General features: G+C 39.6%; 1 pseudogene; it reads left to right on the top strand.

Moving 5' to 3' along the window:
- Positions 1–6,680: 6,680 nt before the first annotated feature.
- On the top strand, positions 6,681–13,079 carry LOC149141723 (G-type lectin S-receptor-like serine/threonine-protein kinase SD2-5; annotated as a pseudogene).
- The last annotated feature ends 1,116 nt before the right edge of the window (positions 13,080–14,195 follow it).

Here is a 14,195-nt window from a genome sequence, read left to right as displayed (position 1 = left end):
TTTAACGAGCATAAATTCAGTCCTAAAACTGCTCGGATTTGCGTTTATTTTTTAACGAGCATGAACTATATGCTAAAACTGCTCGATATACCAGTCATATGAAGAACGCCTCTCGTAAGGACCAATTTTTATAGAGCTTATGCCTTACCACAGCTGTGCTCACTTTTGGCAAATTTTACTTTTGCCCCACAGGCTTTCTTTCATGCAAGTTTGGAAACGGCTAATCTTAAAACCAGATAAATAACCGCCCCTAGCTTGCACTCCAGAAAGTTTGCATGCCCCCAGGTATAGCATAGAATTTCGAGGCTGCCCCTCCTCTCCCCTACTTCTGCTTTTCTTTGGGTGTTCACATTTATTTGTCATCTTGCTAATCTAATGCTAACGATACTTGTCTTCTCGTTATTTTAAGGGGTCTTACGCAGTACTCAGGCTTCCCGTCGGCCCACTTTTAACAAACAGCTATTTATGACAATAGAAGAACACTACTCAAAGATAAAACATTGGTATTATTGAGGGACGCTTGCCTCTTTCTTATTATTCCAAAGACGGTTCGATTTGCTGCCGCAGATCAATCTCTTTCTTCGGCGGTGCCTATCATTGGGTTGTCCTAAGATGGTTACCCTCTGTCACAACAATACGGTCTCCTTCTTAATAGACTGCCCCTGCTTATCCTTCAAAACACATGTTTCGATGGGCGAGGCTTGAATTTAAAGATGGTGACTACTTGTTGTAATAAGGGAATTCCTACTCGGGCATTGCCCACTTTTTTAGACAAAGGTGAATGATTCCCAAACACATAACTTTGACAAAAGATCATTTTTCAGAACAACCCCACTTCCTACGGACGGGGTACGGACTAGTCATGTTCTCCTGCGGAAATTCTGTCTTATACCCGGAGTTTCTTCTGCCCGAAGCAGACCAGGGTGCATGCCCCCTGGGTCCTAGTCTTTCTTTCCGAATCACTCGCGCTCATCGGGAAGGAGGACCGGGGGCGGAGGCGAATCTTGAGTGAACAGACCATTTAGGATTGGTATTTGACTATTTGCGATGCGAGATCCCGGAAATGAAAGTTGGTCTACGAGCTTGACCACCCTTCCTTCATGTGGAAAACACATTACTCTAAAGAGTGAGGAGACTATCGCTCCCATGCAATAAATATAGTCGCGTCCAAGGAGTAGGTTATAATCCAAGGGTCCTTGAACTACCAACACGTTCATCCTGACGGTCTTCCCCTTCAATGTAACAGGTACATCGGGGAGGATCCCTAATGGTCGACTGGTTCCTTTATCAAAACCTGAGAGATTTCTCAACTCAGGTAAAAGCGCCGGGGAACCCAGTGCTTTCCAAGCAACAGAGGAAAGGATACTCACAGACGCCCCTTCATCAATGATAGTACCAGCCATAATCATTCTATAGATCTGGACAATGATTCTGAATGGTACACTGGCTGGTAACCGGGGTCTGCCTAGTTGATTCCAATCAAAGGATACAACCAGGTTGCTTGGCGGTGGGACCGAATATACGGCCGGATATGACTCTGATGATGTTCCTTCCTGCGATAAAGGAATGGGCGCATTGCCCTGATGCTCATCGGAGTCGGTGCTGATGAAAAGAACCTGGATGGTGTCATCCTTGTTCTCATCAGTGAGGGTGTCGCATGAAGACGACTCTTCAGCGACGGTGTCATTTGAAGACGGGTCTTCAATGACGGGGTCATTGGACGATAGAACCTCTGAAGGAAGAACCGGGCCAACTGCCGTATCGACCTTTAGACTTTCATCTAGTCTAGATTCAGTAGGTTCATTCTCAATGACCGACACTTCAGCTGACCACTTGAGTGGTTCAACCGGATTTTCAACTATCGAGGGATTAGGCGCGAGTTTTTGATATCCAGGTGGAAGTCGCACTGGTGACACCGGGCGATCTTCCAAAACTCTCTTGGCCTCATCTAAGAATGGACATTTGTGGATGGCATGATGACCTTCACACAATAGACAGGGTGATCTTGGTCCCCTTCTTCGTCCTTCACTCTCGCTAGTCGACGGAATGCAATCAACATGACAACCAGAGGTTGATGCTACCGGATTGTGCAACCTTGGGGACCAGTCCCTTAGTATCCGGGGAATACAAGGACAATCACGATGGAAATGGATCCCTTTGCAAATGACACATGGCGATTTAGGCCCGGTCGGTGCAGTGTGTGGGTTTTTGTCAGCTTTCTTCTGCTTGCCCCCAGTCGCCTTCGCAAGAGGCTCCTTCTGCTTCTTTTCTCTCTTCTTCTTTTCCTTCTTCTCCTTGGGAGGCTGACTTTTGCCAGCTTTACCTTGCGAAGACGAAGGATCAGAGGAAGTATCATAAGAAGTGGAAGGCTGGTGGGTAGTTCTAGATTGTTCTGACTGTTGATTCGAATGCTCAGGATTAGTGGCGATCTGGACTACATTAGTTGAAAAGAGCCATACAGGGAGGCCGATTGTCAATCCTGGAAGCGACAATGTAGCCATATGAGGCGCACCAACATCTCCCCAAGAGGAGAAGGGATTTGGACTTCCGCCAAGGTTACTTCCTTGGTTGGTGGGCTCCATACTTTTCAACTGAAAGATCAACGTGGGAATAACAGGTGATTATGTTCCGCTTTAAAATAAATTTTATTAACGACGCTTTTAGACACAAACTTGCTTTTTCATGTTTTAAGAGTCGAGAAAAAGCTAAAGATGACTCTAGTCGCCTTCGATGTATTAACGAGCCCGAAGTGACAAATGCTCGGTTGGACTTTTTCAGTTATAGAGTTTGAAAAAGGCCAAAAGAAACTGCTCTGGAGATCTAGGCAGAGGGTGTGCCAAACCTTTCGCGAAACCACAGAATACGTTTTACGGTACGGGTGGTCGATCTTCGTGAATGCTATGTTCACTGCATCGCGATCAGTAGGGCGGCTGACACGGTTTCCTAAGGATAAAGGATAAAAGCCTATAGGGGTCTCCCAATATACGCGACGGTACGCGGGAGCTCAAGTCCGTGTTAGTGCCACCGACTCTCAGGAGGAATCACCCACCTTCGTAGAGATCGACAATCACTATGTTTAACGACGCCGGAACACGTCTCTACCTAGACCTCTAGATGTTTGCGTTAAATTCCAAAGTGTTGTTATGTAAATTGAGTTTATTTTAATGTTGATCTTTCTTAACAGTTTGCCTTTCAGGTTCGCCACGAGATGTATATATACAACTTCCTATATGCAATCTAAGAATGAGAAGCAAATCTTTTCAACCTTTCAACTTTGAAAACCTTAATCTACTTGAGGGAAAAGAAGGACACAACTTTTTCCACAGATCAAAGAACACACACTAAAATGCACATCTTCCTAAATCGTCAAGCATACAGTCAAATGCAAAATGCACAATGCATGTATTTCTTTTCATTATCCTTAATGTTGATGCTAGACAAAAAGGAAATTGTTGTATGATTTTGGATCTAATTTCAAGTAGAAATAAACAAGCTTGTCCACAATCAAAAAGACACCTTATGATAGACTTGTTTAAAAACACAGGAAATGTATAGATCCAAACCATGAAATGCAAAGCAGACAAACTCAAACAGCCATGAACAGTAATAAAACTAGCTCTTAAGATCACAAAGACACTTTTACAGTTCAGGATCTAAGAGGTCACAGCTATACTGGTTCTCTTTTCACAATGGGAAACCGTAACTGCAACAAGAAATACTGAAAGAACATTCACAGTTTCATCACACAACTGAGGCGGAATAATGTCAAGGAGAAGTGGTTTACAGCAAGTACAATGACCAGCAAGCAATCAGCAAAAACAAGTGAAAACAGGGCCAAGACACAAAGGGAAAGCTAAGCAAGACAATGGCTAACTGGACCAGCGCAGGTTCTAGTCTGCCAATTTGACTCTCAGCGCAGTTCCCGAAGGGAGCACCTGCGCTGTAATGCAGACTGCATGTGGACAGCCTGCACTGACACACGAGAGTTTCGTCTACAAAGTTTTCCGGGTCATAAAAAGCTCAAAAATGCACTGTTTTTGCTGAAATAAAAAGCTATAGGTCAAGTACAGGCTAAGGGATGATCAAGAGGATGAAGATCTATCACAAAGAGTAAAGAGTCTTTTGTAGATAAGCTCTTCAAATCTTGAATCTGCTGAGCAAATGAGCAAGAGTAGCAGTCCCTCTACTTCGCTTTTGATATAGTCAAAAGCTTTTCGATTTGGTACTCTTTTCTTCAAGAAATGAATAGCAAAATACTACAAACACCAACAAGATACTAGGTTCCCCAGCGGAGTCGCCAGTTTGTTGTGGGGAAAAGTATCCGATGCGGATGACCCTATCCCTACTCTAAAGGTGACAGTCTTTAGCAACAACTGAAAGTAAAGCTTTGATGTTTTCCTTTATGAAAGTACAGAGAGGGGGAAGAAATGATTAACTAACCTGGTGTCCTTCGCTTAGTTGATCTTGATCCTCTCTCTTTGTCTCTTGTTCCCAGCTCCTTGCTCTCTTTGCCGGTCCAGCTACACACAGATCCTGCACAAAACAAGAGAGGAAACTACAAGATACATGTACTCATAACTGATGCATGGATTAGGGTGAATCAAATATACATGTAAATACAATACATCAATGCAATACAAGTATATAGGAGAACATGCAAAACTTTATTGATAGAAGTAACAGGGTTCTGAGAAGGTTACAACCAATGATGGCTCCAATCCAGCAGCACCTCCCCAGCAGCAAGAACTCTCCTCTTCACCTCTAGTAAAACAATCACCCAATAGCTCTAACTGTAATCCAACAGCACCTCCTTGCTTTACACAAAATTCCAGCCTCCTTAGACCTCATAGAAGAGCTCTATATATAGGAGAGAAGAAGAGAGGATGAGTCAGCTTGAGGCTGGCATAGAGCTGACTAGTGTCCTCTCCCTCTTCAGTTAATCTTCAGTTCTTGAGTCCACTTGGAGATCCTTGCTTACACATGGTGATCAAGTACCTCTTACTCATCACAAGGCGAATCTGATGAACCAAGTGTCAGTTTGGAAGCTTCCTGGGCAGTTGACACCTTGCAGGATGACTGTGCCACTTGGCCAATCTCGCCCAGCGCAGGTAGCCTTCATTACTTTTGACTTCCAACGCAGGTACAGAGTGGGACAGTTGCATTACAGCGCAGAAGCTCAGTTAAGCAGCTGACATGATCCAAAATAAGCCTGTTTTGAAGTGTTTTCAGGTGGAGAACTGATTGGAAGTGCTGTTGTTTGATGACCTTGCTCTTTTAGGGGTAAGAACAACATGTTTAGGGACTGAGGATCCCTGTAATTATTGACATTCCATGCTCCATGATGCGAGGCACAAAAATGTCTATAACAATATGGATATTGCTTTAGGCTTCTCCAAGAGTTAAGGTTTGGAGTAGATACACCTCCTCAAAACAAACTTAGCATTCCATACTTCCTTCTTCAATCAATGATAAATATGAGCATTAAGGTGCTGGAAGGGCACCATCAACAGCTAGCCCATCATGGGTTAATTAGACCTATCATAGAATATTCCCTCCAACAACTCAAAATTCTTATCACATGGGAAACTTTCAGAGACATGCAGACAAAGGAAGATATAAAAGCCCTTGAATATGACAAGAGCCCCACTGCCAGTGAAAGGGATGAAGAAGAAACAGAGAAGGATGAAGAAGAAACTAGAAAGGAGGAAGAAGAAACAGAGAGGGATGAAGAGGAAATAGATGAGGAAGAAGAGGAAGAAAAAGAAAGGAAAGTGTTGAAGAGACAAAAGAAGACGCAAAGGAGGAAACTGATGAACAGAGTGAGGAACTAGAGGGAGAAGAAGAGGAGAAAGACAAGAGTGAAAAGGAAAATGAAAAAAGGGAGACAAAAGGCAAGGAGGAATCACCCAAGGTATTTCCAGAACCCACTAATAAAGAGGCAACAACAGCCCTCACTGCCCTTAGTACCCCTATAACACAAAAAGGGAAAAGATAGAGACAAACTCCATTGTACTTTAGGACAAGAAAAAGTATAAGAATAAGGCAGGGAAAACCTCAAACTCCCGCCAAGGTTCCTATTGTCATTGAAGACTCACCCAAATAGTAGGAGAAGATGGCTCCTCTTATGAAAACTCAAGGAGAAGGATCATCAGGACAAGCCTCTCCCAAGTCTCCTATCACTTATGTTAGGAGGCTTGTCACTAGATCTGCCTCATCCAAAGGAAAAGGCCTCCTACATGATACATAGAAGGACCTATAGGAAGAAAAGGAAATCCTATAGGAAACTTTGCTAAACCTACAGGAAACTCATAAATTGGACAAAGAAGGGATTATGCAGCCAGAAACAAAGAAAGAGGATTCAAAGCTAAGGGAACCTAGTCATCAACCTAACCTTGACTCCTACTACATATTTACTGAAGGGGGTAGGGTTGTTCCACAAAAAATTCCATCCCACTATTCTTTGAGCTTGAGAAAGAAAGGGAAAGAACACATAGATGGATGCAGATTACCAAATCCAAGGGAGTGGAGAACATAGGTCACATGGAGGAAAAAGTTAAAGAGATGAGCAGAGAACTGAGTAGCCTGAGGGACAGAGAGGCAATGATGAAAGCTCGGTTGGAGGTAGAAAATGCATGGTTAAGAGGATAGCTACAAGAGAGGGAGAGAATCAATTGGCATCCATGGCCAATCTATCCTTAGAGGTAATCCAGTACAGGATGCCAGGTAAGTCCTATGCATTATACCTTAGGGAACAGTGGCTTTCCAAATCAAAACTTTAGCACAGAGAGGCACTATTCCATTTCAGGATTATAGACAGTTCATTGATCTTTGTGATCAAAGCACATTGGAGGATAGGGCTAAACTGTTTGAGTTCTACCTACATAACATAGCCTTGACAGATCTGAATGTATGGGACCCTAATTCAAAGCTATGGGGATTACAATTGATGGCTTTGGCATCATGGATGAACCATGAGGAAGCAAGGGCTACAAATATGAAGAAAATAATGGCAAGGGAAGAAACAAAACCTCTCATGATAAGAGCTGAGCAGTCAAATCCAATGGTTGTCATCAACACACATAACTTGATTTCAAATGACCCTCAACTTGCACCTAGGTACCTTGATGCCCAAGAGCAAGAAATCGCACACTTTGAGGACATGTTCAGGCTGTTAGGGGATGACAGCATGCAAGCTTTCCAAAGGAGATGGAATACTTTTCCTTACAGTTTGAAAATCAGAGAGTACAATTCTCCTCAAAGAATGATAGAAGCACTGAATAGGAAACCCATGTATAAGAAATCTCTCCAAAGACTCAAAGTGAATTGGATTGGCTTGAGACTCAGTCTACCACTGCTCTTAGGAATTTTGGAAGGAAGAAAGGAAGAGGAAGAAAGAAAGAAGTGGGAAGAGATAGAAAGGAAGGCAAGATTTTATGCATAGGAAGAGGAAACTACAACAGAAGCATGGGATGTCAGGGAGGCCACTAGAGCAATGAAAGACATGTATATTGATTGAGTTGCTCAGAGGATGAGAAACATTTTCAGTAGCGGGCTTATGATGAGCCTCATCATTAGGTAACTATATGGACCTTAATCAACCTCCTAGCTTAGTTAAATCAACTCTTCTCACAATTTATTGCATATTTTGATTATATTTTGTTTAATGAGATGAGTCAAAGTGAGATATTATGCCTAGTGGACTAATGTGCATTAGTTGCAGGTTCTTGAGAGAAAATCACGGAAATTTTGGCTAATTAAAGGCTGAAACTTGAATGAGACAAGGAGGAGATATTGTAGGAGGTAAATCCTCCTCATTTACTCCTCACCCATTCAAATATTCCTCCATCAATCACACTAGCTCAGAGTACAAGCAGCCAATCCATGGAGATCAAAAGGCAGCTGAGCAAGTGACAGTTAAAGAGCTAGTTTATCTTGAGTTTGGGAGTCGAGCCTCCCTAGATTTAAGGAAGTCGTTGGAGACTTCAGTTGTATAAATAAAGAGGCCTGGAGCCTCATTATGATTCGAATTTTTGCTGTTAAAACACTAGTCATTTTCGAGTTCAATACTTGTGGAAGACATTGTTATCTAATTTTCTGATTTGATAATGAGAATGAGCATTTCCTTGATCCAGCATTGAGTTAACTCAAATGGCTGAAGATCTTGGGTTAGGGCCCAACCCTCACAGCAAAGGCTCCTCTTCTTTTATTTGTATTTTTAGTTGATTTCATAATTGAATTGTCTTTAGAATTATTTCATTGCAAGTAGTTGTAGATTTGATTAGTTTGCTTCCATTTGTGCTTTACTTCAGAAAAAGCTTAGAAGAGATAAAGGATCCTCAAAAAGATGTCAGTAGATGTTTTTTGCCTCACTCCTTCCTTTAGGGATCATGGTTTGAGGAAAGAACTCCTATGCAGCCCCAAAAAGATAGAATTCTACTTTCTCATGGAATTTAGAGTTTTTCTGTACTTAGGCTAGCATTTGATTAGTTTGCAAGAGTAGGATTTAGTTATCATTTCTTTAATCTTTAGTATTACATTAGATCTCATCAATGTTTCATCTCATTCTACAAGTTTTCCTCATGCATGAAGTAGGCAACTAGCTCATGAAATTTTGTTTTCCCTAGTTAATTGAAATCCTTCTTGTTTACATGATTTTTGGGTAAATGACAATGTTTGATGTAGTGCAGGTGTTTCAGAAGTAAATAGAGATTTCACCATCAAAAACCTCATTCGAGCTTCATCCACCCATGATCATTCCTTCCTTTCACTAAAATCCCCACCAATTTCATCATTTCACAAGAAAACTTCTCTAAGCTTGTTCAGCCAATCCAACCATCTCACACTCTAGTTTTGAGTTCTGAAGTGGTCCTAGGCACTCCCTTGCCTCATTCCATCCACCAACCACCTTCCCTAAGCCTTCCATCACCTTCAACATCCCTCCTTTTTCTCTCGGCTATATCCTGTAGAAATATAGGGGATCATGTAGGTTTTCAGGACATCTTGTAGGTTTACCTGTAGTGGTTGTTTTGAGGCCGAATTGAGGGAAAATCCTATAGGAAGATAGAAAAGGACCCCTAATGGTATCCCAAGCATCCTAACCATTCACCATCATCCCTAAGCCGCCTGCCACATCACTAAAAGAGATTAGCTTTCACACTTTCACATAAAAAAGGACAAAAAGAAAAACAGATTTATTTTACTCATTTACATGAACAACAGTAGAATGTTTGATGTTTTGAATTTGCATGCTTAGGACAATAGCGGGAAGGTAGCAAAAACGAATTATCATATCTTATTGGATTTCCCAATTTCTTCTTAGGTATGGTTTAATATCTCAAACATATTTACTTTCCCTCTATTGGTTCATGACCCTATAGATTCTTGTTTTCTATGGTGGAGCAGGAGAACTAGGGATTAACATGTCATTCCCCTTGTATTCTTTTGGGAAACCTAGAAGGAAATAAATTCCATCATATTTGATGATATGCCTCTCAATATAAATAATATTGTCAATAAAATTTCATTTTGGATAACATCCTCGAGGCAGAAGAAGGCACTGGATAAAGAAATATGTTCCAGAAAATCTGGTCCACACATCAACTACCCTGTAGGATATTTTGATGGAGCTGCACAAGGTGGCTCATGTAGATGTGAGGTGTGGCTTCACGTGAATTCATAACAATAGTATAAAATATTTTGGTCAGGGGGAAATGACACAAACATGCAGGCTGAATCATCTTACTCTGGGATTTATTATGGTTTTCTAGGTTTCTGGACATTCAAAGCATCCATATATTTGGGTACTCACAAGCTATTATCAACAACATGAAGGGTATTTCTATTATCTCTCATCCACATCTACAATACTGGATCTATCACATTTAATATATTAAGATGTCTTTTCATCACATTTCCTTTCAGAACATCTATTGGGAACATTACTCCATAACAGATGATATGTTGAATATTGGTATTTCTTCTATTGTGGGATGGATAAATTTCACTCTGTTGTTCAATAACAACATCATTTTTGAGGATGACATCATTCTCCTGAGTTGCTAATCCATTTTTTTTTTCATCTTTAAATTTTGGCTGAATCTCGAAGGTACCATGGTTCATATAGCACATTAATACAAGTTGACACCCTTTCCTATTTTTTTATTTGCATACCTAAAATATACTATTTATCTTGTTGTTGTACATAAGAAATATTCTTATTTTATCTATTGTTGTTAGATGGAGGTATTGACTCATTCCTTACTGGACTATGGTTGCTGGCACAATATTGCCACTTTGTTGCACAATGTATCTAGAAATTATGGTCACTTGATGTACTAGTATTAATAATAAAAGCCAATTTATTTTTTTTCCTTCTGAAAAAGTAGTGATTTCTTAGCTATTGTAGTCTTTCCCTTGTACGTAGTCCCTAAATAGTGTATAGCATGTGAACCTTTAAGGATTATGGGAATTTGGTTACCTAAATTATCATACCCCTGAAGGGCACAGTTATCTTGGGAGTGAATTAGGGGATAGAAATTAGAAGAGTCTGACTTATTTTGAGCACTTGGATTATTTGCAAGAAAGTGGTCCTTCATCCCTAAGATATGAAGCTTCAATAATATGAGTAAAATGAATTGGTATCCATGGTCTAGTTTTATTATGGAAATTAGAAGTACATATTTATTTTAAAGTTAGATTTATGAAACATTAAGCAGAAATTTAACTTCTAAATGTTTGAAGTTATATAGAATTGAAAAAAACCCTAATAGGTCAACGGGAAATTTCTCTAGAATGCAAGAGGATTCATGGGTTTCCTATCAAATAAAACATTTTAAAATTTTAAGAATAGTTATGCAAAGAAAAATTGAGTAATTGTGAAATGATTGAATGGAATAGAAGTTGTACTAAGTATTATTCTATGAGAACAAAGAAAGACATTGTTAAAGGGATTCAAGAAGGAATGTAAAAAACCACCTATTATAGAGGAAATCTAATTTAATATAAGCATATATTCACTACTAGTTGTGGTTAATTTTGTTTATCTCGAGCAAAGAGGAGGAATGATTGTTATCCTCCTCACCCAGGTTAAAGTCCAATACGTGATATGTTGAGCTCATATTTACGATGATAGGAATCTCTTCTTGGAAAATGTCAGGCCAACCTTCATCTAGCATTTTTCCTTTACGTTAACATGTGTTCCATGGTCTGACAATAACATGTGTACTCATCCACAGATTTTTATGCTGGTGGCCTCCACGGATTTTTATGATGATAGAAAACTACAACTTTTGTCATCGTGGTCTCAGATTTGTCCACCCGGCATAACCATCATAATCACAGTGTCTTTGCCCCCTCATAAATAGTTTCTCCTTCTCTGTTACTTCCTCTTCTCCCACAATAGTCTCTACAACTCCTGCCACTATAGCACGAGCACTCAACCCAAGACAAATTAATGTGGGAGCTCCGCTTAGGAATGATTTATTTTGGTTCCTAAGATTGGATATCATTAGAAAGTTAAGAACATATATTCAATCAGCGACCATGTTGGTATTTGACTTAGACATGTTTTCTATCTATTTTATGGATTTCTATAAGATTCCTGATATCTATGGTTCACTTGGCATTTGTAGCTCAGGAGGGACTTACCACTGCCAGGGTGATGCTATATTTAATGAATTTCAGCCCAATATCAGATCCAGTCCAAGGAAGGATACTATATGTGTGGCTTCAAACCAATTGATAGAGATTGATGGGGTGGATTAGTTTTCAAATGAGTACAAGAATCTGAGCTTCGTCAGCATCGAGCAATGCAAGAACTCATGCATGTTGAACTATTCTTGTGCTATGTCTTTCTTCTGGAATAAATCTGGAGGGTGTTACCATTATTAGGAGATCAAATCCCTAAAACAAGTCTCGGATTGGAGCATTAGGGCATCTATCAAGGGTTTTCAATATTTTCATGGTTTCTACAATAGGATTTCTTGCATGGAGATATAAGGTGAAGAAGAAAATGGTGAAGCACAAGTTTGAAGAAGATTAATTTTAAAGAATTTTCTAAGCTTGCCTCAAAGATATACATACATGGAGTTGGAGGAGGCCATAGGAGGATTTAGTAGGAAACTTGGGGTTGGTGGGTTTTCAGATGTGTTTAAAGGGAAACTTACCGATGGAACAAAACTTGTTGTGAAGAAACTGGGTAATGCTGATATAGGGCATTTTCATTTCCGTGCAGAGGTTACAACCTTGGGAAGCATTAACCATGTAAATTTGGTGAGACTATTTGGGTTTTGCACTGATGGCACCTATAGATTGTTGGTGTATGAGTACATGATAAATGGATCTCTTGATCATTGGTTGTTTCAGTTCCCTTATTACAATAATCCTTCACCATATCTTGATTGGAGAAAGAGATACAAGATCATCCATGATATGGATTGGGGATTGGCTTTCTTGCATGACAAATCCAAGGACATGATTCTTCATTTGGATGTGAAGCCTCAAAATATTCTACTGGATGAGAATTTTGGAGCCAAACTTGCAGATTTTGGGTTGGTCAATTTAATGGACAGAGCTCAAATCCACTCATTTACTCGTGTCAGGGGACTCATGGGTACTTAGCTCCTAAATGGATTATCCATGCCTGTGCCACAAACAAGAGTGATGTTTACAATTTTGACATGGTTTTGTTAGAAATAATCAGTGGGAGGAAGAATTTAGACATGTCCTAGTAGGAGGAGATGGAGTATTTACCTTCATGGGAAATTAGTATGATTTAGGAAGGAAAGGTCAAGAATGTCATTGATCTGAAACTAGGAGATCTGGTAGAATATAAGTGGAAACAGATAGAAAGAGTTATCATAATTTCATTCTACTTTATTCAGGAGGATGCACAAGTAAGGCCTTTAATGAATAAAGTGATCCTAATGCTGGAAGGACATACTAAAGTAGAAGATCCACCTCTTTGCGTTGAGTTTTTTATGAGAACTAGGGCTAGGATTTCTGCTCATCCATCATAGTGGGAGAAAGAGGGCACATCAAGCAGTGTTGCCACCATCTCTGTCTCTTTCTATGCAAGGTGAATGAAGATATTGTTGGAGCTCTGGACAATATTTACTTTGTCTCTGATGTGTAGTTGGCCAATGTTTTTTTCAGCATGCTTCATAAATTTTCTTGTCTAACATTCTTTCAGATAAATGCCAGTTGGCATAAAGATGCAAGTTTGAGGAAACTATTATCCACATTCTTAACATTTATCATATAATGCCCATCAGTGCAACTATATGGGAAGCATAACCCATTTTTAAGTTTCATGGAAAACTTGGTCCTTTTGATTTAGTGAGATGACATATTTATCCTATAATGCTCATGGGTGCAACTAAATGGTTACCATAACCCATATTTTGGTTTCATGTAGGACTTGGTCTTTCTATGAATTCAAACGTTCCAAATCGAATAACCACAATGTTTTTCAAAATATTTGGATATCCTATGAAACATTATCTCCATAAGTGATGTTGTATATGCTTAGATCAGTCCAAATTAAAGCACATACATGGTGACTCTATTACGTTCTCAAAATGAGAATACTATATAGATCTTATAAAAAACATTTAAGCATCACATAACCAATGCCTTTTACTTAATTCACAGTCAGTAGGAAGAATTTATGTCAGAGTAGAGAGGTTGTTTTTCAGTGAGATTTGAAAAGTAATGTTGAGACATGGCACACTTACTTATGAGAAAACAAGGTAGCATCATCATGATATATGTGACCACATGGTTAACAAAAGAGCAATATAACGACACCAATATTTTCTAGGTTTGATTTTGAAAAAAATGGTCTGGTATCCTTAATTCCGTGACTAACCATGTGAGCGATATACCCATTTGTTCAATGTATATGTATTATGGATGTCTTTCAAGCTATGTAATTCTCCATATATCATTTCTGCACTGAAAATTATTATTTTTTTGGACCCCTATTCTGAAATTGAACATATGCAGGACCAGGCAGTCTTTGGAGAATGCATAGTATGGTAAATTGCAGCAAAACAAGTATACATGAAAAATCGGTATATGTATGTCACTTCATATCTTTTCCTTTGTAAACAAATACTTGCTCATTACTTTGTTAATTGCTGAGATGGAGGGCAGAAAATGAGATGGTCTGTAGATACTCCCATTTAAATTGTTGG

Source organism: Pinus tabuliformis, chromosome X, assembly GCF_031772625.1.
Source record: "Pinus tabuliformis cultivar Carrire ecotype Pingquan chromosome X, CPIR1, whole genome shotgun sequence".
NCBI classification, from domain to species: domain Eukaryota; kingdom Viridiplantae; phylum Streptophyta; class Pinopsida; order Pinales; family Pinaceae; genus Pinus; species Pinus tabuliformis.
Note: the sequence above shows the minus strand (reverse complement) of the source record. Positions and strands in the feature narration are given on the sequence as shown.